At 40.7% G+C, this 6,472-nt stretch overlaps 1 pseudogene; it reads left to right on the top strand.

The window, feature by feature from the left end:
• The first annotated feature begins 1,945 nt into the window (after window positions 1-1,945).
• Window positions 1,946-3,892, top strand: LOC123797453 (glyceraldehyde-3-phosphate dehydrogenase pseudogene; annotated as a pseudogene).
• Window positions 3,893-6,472: the final 2,580 nt, after the last annotated feature.

Here is a 6,472-nt window from a genome sequence, read left to right on the forward strand (position 1 = left end):
ATTGGCTTATGCTGAATTAGGTAAAGATGCCATAAAATACCTTGAGTTAATTAGTAGAAGATAATTCCAGAAAATTATGAAAATTTCTGTAGTGAATTTAACATAGGTGATTCTTACTCCTACTAAAGATTTCCTGGTGGAACCCACAAGACTGCAATACAGCTATTGATTGAAATAATTGGGAAGGAGAGACTCAGTGTTATTTAAAAGCATAATGATAATTGTTCTTGGTAGACCTTTGAAGACCTTTGAGACACTGTGTTTGAAATGAGTTCCCTGATTCCAGTGGAGTTTTTATGATCCCTGGATAAGGGGAGTAAATAAATTAATATATGTAAAGCACTTAGAAAAGTACCTAGCACATATTAAGCAGTCAATAGACCCTGGCTATCGCTACTCTTCTCCTAAGAGACTTGCACCATTTGTGAGGCCAACTGTTTACTAAAGGAAGAGAAATACCTAGACATTTCATTAAGTATTGGTACTAATTCCAGGTTGACACTGCTGACTGAACCTAAACCATTTCTGTAATTCACTAACAATGCTGGGGTTAGTGATTAATAGTGATTAATAGTTAGTGTCTTTGCTTAGCTCAGGCTGCTCTAAGGAAGTACCATAGACTGGGTGGCTTAAACAAGAAGAGATTTATTTTGGGGTACCTGCGTGGCTCAGTCAGTTAAGCATCTGCCATCAGCTCAGGTCATGATCCCAGGGTCCTGCTCAGTGGGAAGCCTGCTTCTCCCTCTCCCTCTGCTGCTTCTCCTGCTTGTGCGCTCTCTCTCTCTCAAATCAGTAAATAAAATCTTTAAAAAAAGATATTTACTTATAGTTTCTGGAGTCCATGATGTCTAAGATCAAGGTACCAGCAGATTCAGCCCACCCTCATGACCTCATCTATACCTAATTATCTCCCAAAGGTCCCACCTCCCAATACCATTACATTCAGGTGGGGGGCAGGGTTAGCTCTCTCTGTCAAATAAATAAATAAATAAAATCTTAAAAACAAACAAACAAAAAACAAAAAACAAAAAAACAAAAACAAAACAATGGAGATTCAGTGAGAGTACTCAGAGTAGGCCCAGTGGGTTTATACACACATCCTGTTGCTATTTCTTTAGTTCCTACTGATAGTTGAAATGATTATAATCAGTAAGTGGAATGATTCACAGATTGGAGTCATAACCCATAAACCAAATTTTATTATGGTTGCTTAAGTAGATGTTCCTGGGCCTTTTCTTTGCCTTTAAAATGAAAAATGAAATAAAAGAATCAAAGCTGAAAGTTTTTCTCATATCTCACTTGGAATAATAAGGATTCATATTCCCAATGGATGGTTATGCCTTTTCCCTTCCTCATTCAGTCAGCTTGTATCACCTGCACGGTAAGAAATAGGCCTTGGAACATAACATTAGGCTTTCCTTCATGTAAGTACATGTTACCTCTAATCTCAACTACTGTTCTAGATTCAGTTTTATTTCAAGAGGAAATCTAAACAGCTTTGGAATAGCACATGGAATGCAGCTGTTGATATGGTAAAGCCTTTTTTCTATTCGAACAGCCAGACAAAAAAGTGATTTGCTTTCACCTGGTACAAACAACAGTAGGCCTTTACTCACTTATCTCAAAACTATATTATGTCTATGATTCTGTGCCATAATTTATTCTAGAGGGACCTTGATCTCACAATGTCAGAGAGCATCATACAGTTTTAGTATATTAATAATATCATGAGGGAAGAAACTGGAGAGCAAGGATGCTAGATTTTTTTTTTTTTTTCTGAGACGTGTATGCATGCTGAAGTTTGGGTAAAAAATCCCATGAAAGTACAAGGGTCTGCCACCTTACGGAGTTTCTGAATATTCTATGGTATGGTACATGGTAAGATATACTATTCAAAGTGAAAGGCTAGTTGCTGTGCTTTGCCCCATAAGTCTCTAAAGAAAGAGTTACCATGGGTTTCTTTGGGTATTGAAGAAAATTATCACCACTTTTATGTTGGTTACTCTGATTATTTGCCAGGTGATTCAAAAGGATGTCATTTTTTAAGGGAGCCTCAGGAAAAAAAGATATGTCAGCTGGACCAGAACCCATGAAAACAACCCTCCAATGGGCCTTATGATAGCTGATCCAGTTGTGCCCAAAGTATTTGTGGCAGGAGACATGGTATTAAGCTTGTGTCAAGCCTTAATAGGAGAATCATAATACAGGTTTCTAAGGTTTTGTAATAAAGCTGTGACCACTTTCCAAGTCACTGTTCTCCTTTTGATTGCAAGTTTCTGTTTTCCTTGTAGAAGCAAGATCATGATAGGCACTGCACGTCTGAAAATAGAGCAACAAATAATCTGATCTTACATTCATTAACTTGGTGTTATATTAGTTCAAGCTATGTAACTGGTTATGTCCAGCAATAACCCATCAATTAGAAATCGTGTATATAGGTTTGACCTCAAGCAGATCCTGAAACAAATTAGTTGCATGAGCAGGTATTTTCATCAAAGATAAACAAAACTGGACAGTAGTTAAAGTGGTAAAAAGAGTTTTTAATCAGCAATATACTATTGCAATAGGGAAAAAGGTGGTACAGGGTAAATCAAGCTCAACTTCAATTTTTACAAAAGTGACTGGGTATTTAAAGGGAGAATGATAGGCTCTCTGCTCCTCCCTGTTTGATGGACAGCCACATCTTTGGGCGCAGTGCCAGCTGTGTCCCTGAAACACAATGGTGAATGTTGGAGTAAACAGATTTGCCCATATTGGGTGCCTTGTCACTAGGGCTACTTTTAACTCTAGCAAAGTGGATATTGTCACCATCAGTGACCCCTTCATTGACCTCAGATATATAGTCTACATGTTCCAGTATGATTCCATGCATGGCAAATTCCATGGTACAGTCAAGGCTGAGAATGGGAAACTTGTCATCAATGGAAATCTCATCTCCATCTTCCAGGAGCAAAATCCTGCCAACATCAAATAGGGTGATGTTGATCCTGAGTATATTGTGGAGTCCACTGGGGTCTTTGCAACCATGAAGAAGGCTGGGGCTCACTTGAGGGGTGGTCATCATCTCTGCCTCTTCTGTTGATACCCCCATGTTTGTGATGGTTGTGAGTCATGAGAAGTATGACAACTCCCTCAAGATTGTCAGTAATGCCTTCTGCACCACCAACTGCTTGGCCTCTCTGGCCAAGATCATTCATGACAACTTTGGTATCATGGAGGGACTCATGACCATAGTTCATGCCATCACAGTTCCCAGAAAACTGTGGATGGCCCCTCTGGGTAGCTGTGGCATGATGGCCAAAGGGGCTGCCCAGAACATCATCCCTGCTTCTGGTGCCACCAAGGCTGTAGGCAAGGTCATCTCTGAGTGGAATGGGAAGCTCAATGGCATGGGCTTCTGTGTCCTCACCCCAATGTGTCAGTTGTGGATCTGACCTGTCACCTAGAGAAAGCCGCCAAATATAATATCAAAAATGTGGTGAAGCAGGCATCAGAGGCCCTCCTCAGGGGCATCCTGGGCTACACTGAGGACCAGGTTGTCTCCTGCAACTTTAACAGTGACACTCACTCTTCCACTTTCAATGCTGGGCCTGGCATTGCTCTCAAAGACCACTCTGTCAAGCTGGTATGTCCTGGTATGACAATGAATTTGGCTACAGCAACAGGGTGATGGACCTTATGGGCTCCAAGGAGTAAGAGCCCCCAGTGAGAGCAAGAGGAAGAGAGAGGCCCTCGGCAGCTGGGGAGTCCTTGCCCCAACTCATTCCCCAACACACTGAGAATCTCCAGACCTCTGCACAGTTTCTATCCCAGACCCCCTGAAGAAGGGGAGGGGCTTGGGGAGCCCTACTTTGTCATGTACCATCAATAAAGTATACTGTACCCAGCCAAGAAGAGAAGGAAGGGAGGGAGGGAAGGAAGGAAGGAAGGAAGGAAGGAAGGAAGGAAGGAAGGAAGGAAGGAAGGAAATAAATAAATAAATAAATAAATAAATAAATAAATAAATAAAGTGGGAGAAGGAAGGGGGGCTTGAGCAGAACCAGAGAAGTGAAAAATTACAAAGAGTTGGCCAATGCAAATACAGTTAGACCAACTGTGTCTGTTAGCTGTCAATTATTGAAGTTAGGATTGCTTCCTACCACAGAGACTGGGAGAGAGGGCACTATCCCTTCTGATGATACTATTTCAAAGGAATGATTTTTAGGTCCTTGAGAAGACGATCCTGAGTTGTAGGAGATACACGGACAGAAGAATTCATGGTGGTAAGCCTTGGTTAGTAAATGCTCTAAGAAAGGAAGGTCAGAGGCCTGATGATGTACTGGCTAGAAAGAAAATGGTAAAAATTTGTTTGGCAGCCTTGAGGTTTCTTTCAGGCAGCCACTTTAAAGAGTTAGGGTCATCCTAGGGATGCAGCCTTGAGCTATTAGAAATTATGCTAGGGCTTGTTCAAGTCTTTTAATATGGGATATGTATTTTTGCGCGCACGCGTGTGCGTGTGTGTGTGTGTGTGTGTGTGATGGGTGGACAAAACAATTTGTGTTGAGAGTCTGAAGTCTTTGGCACCAAAGTTGAGGCCTCATCAAGAAGAAGGCTCAGAGGGTACAATTAGAGTTTGGTCAAGGAGAGAATCTTTGTCACTTCATGCTCCCTGTGTCCTAATGTTTTTCTCTGCCACTCCTCTGTCAACTCACATGTGTGGCTCTTGAGGTCCTATAACAAATGGACCAAGAAGGAAATAATTTGAGTCTAACTTAAGTTTACTCAGTCTGATATGCTGGCACTAATCAGAACTGGACTGCTGCTAAATTAAGCCCATGCAGGGTGGCCATAAATCTCAGTAGGAAAGGAAAATCCTGTCAAAATATAGAAGTTCAAAGGACTATTCTGGTTTCTGCTTAGTCTAGAGAGGGGTGGCTGAAGGCTGGCTTTGTACTGATTCATGAGCAATAGTTTGATCAGGTGGTCTGCATTCAGGCGCAACAAACTTGGAGAAGATTTGGGATTAGATTTAGGGACTCATTACTCAAAATGGGCTGAGAGATTAACAATATTTACATCCCAAGTGAATATTCTGTCAAAGATTCTCACTGTGGAAAAAACTCTCAATAATCAGTTGAACAAAATGACCTGATAAATGGATGAAAGTCTGATTCCTTCCTAGCCACCCCAATACTTGCCCAGTACACTCAGTAATAAAGTGATCATGGTGACAAGAACAGCAGATTTATGTAGATCTCCCACAACAAGGCTGAGCTGGACACCATGACTGCTGATTACCCAAATTACCCACAGTAGGAAACAATCCTAAGCCTTCACTATGGTTCTATACTCCAGGAAAAGTATCTGATTCTTGGTGGTGAATTAATTACATGGAGCTACTTCCATTACGGATTAGAAATAGTTTGTCCTTGGTAGGATAGATGCCTAATTTGGATTTATATTTGCCTCCATGCTCGTCTTACTTCCTATAGTAACACCATTCACAAGCTTTGTGGAATATCGTATTCACTATTAAGACATTTCACGTAACATTTTTGCCTTTTTGAGAACTCTTTTCAGTAAAAGAAATAAATCAGTGGGCCAACTGTCGTGAAATTCACTGGTCCTACCATGGATATTATGGTTGATGAGATGTTTTCTTTCTTCTTGAGAAGGTGGTGATATATTTGTTAATAGGTAGTGGCAATAGGATAGGTGAGAGCGTTTTGCTATTTGAAAGATTATGTTGGGAAGAAGGATATATATTAATGTCAGGTAGGGAAGAGCAACTGCAGTGGGTTTTTGCCATTTCTGATCACCTCATATCTTAGAATACTCACTCTCTTTTCTATCATCTCCATACTGTAAATCCTATCTTCTCCAGCTAAGAATCAGAAAACACAACATTTGTTAACTCTTTACAGTCTGAGTGAGGACAGACTCATGACTTAAGTTCTTCTAATCAGACACAACTTTGAGAGACTTGGATGTATACATGAGCAATGTGAGGAACTTATGTGTAGTGGGGGAAGCGTGGCAGCAAAGGCCTCCCGTTCTACAGAGTTAGCCATAGTATTTTCACTAACACATCTTTCTAGTATAGGCACTGTTTCCAGGATTAGCTTTACAGCCTTTCTAATCCTCCTTAAGATCCTCCTAATATGAATAAATTTCTTTTCTGCTTAAGCTAGTTTGTATACAGCTGTTTGCAACTAGGTATTCTGACCTATGCAGCAAAATTGTGGTCAGTGAAACCACGTGAAAGAATAAATATTTCTCATAGAGAGTGTAGGAAAAAAGAAGGTCTGAAAACAGACCCCAGAGGAACTTCACATTGAGTCATCAAGTGGCGTAAGAAAAACCAAGAGAGCAGACTAAAGCAGCATCAGAGAGGTAGGGAAACAATACAGACAATATGGATCGTTGTATCCAAACTAAGTGTTTCAAGGGGAGATTGGTCATCCTGTTGTATGCTCCCGAAAGAGCAATGGCT

This window comes from Ursus americanus, chromosome 29, assembly GCF_024610735.1.
Source record: "Ursus americanus isolate L20-20 chromosome 29, mUrsAme1.1.p, whole genome shotgun sequence".
Taxonomy (NCBI): domain Eukaryota; kingdom Metazoa; phylum Chordata; class Mammalia; order Carnivora; family Ursidae; genus Ursus; species Ursus americanus.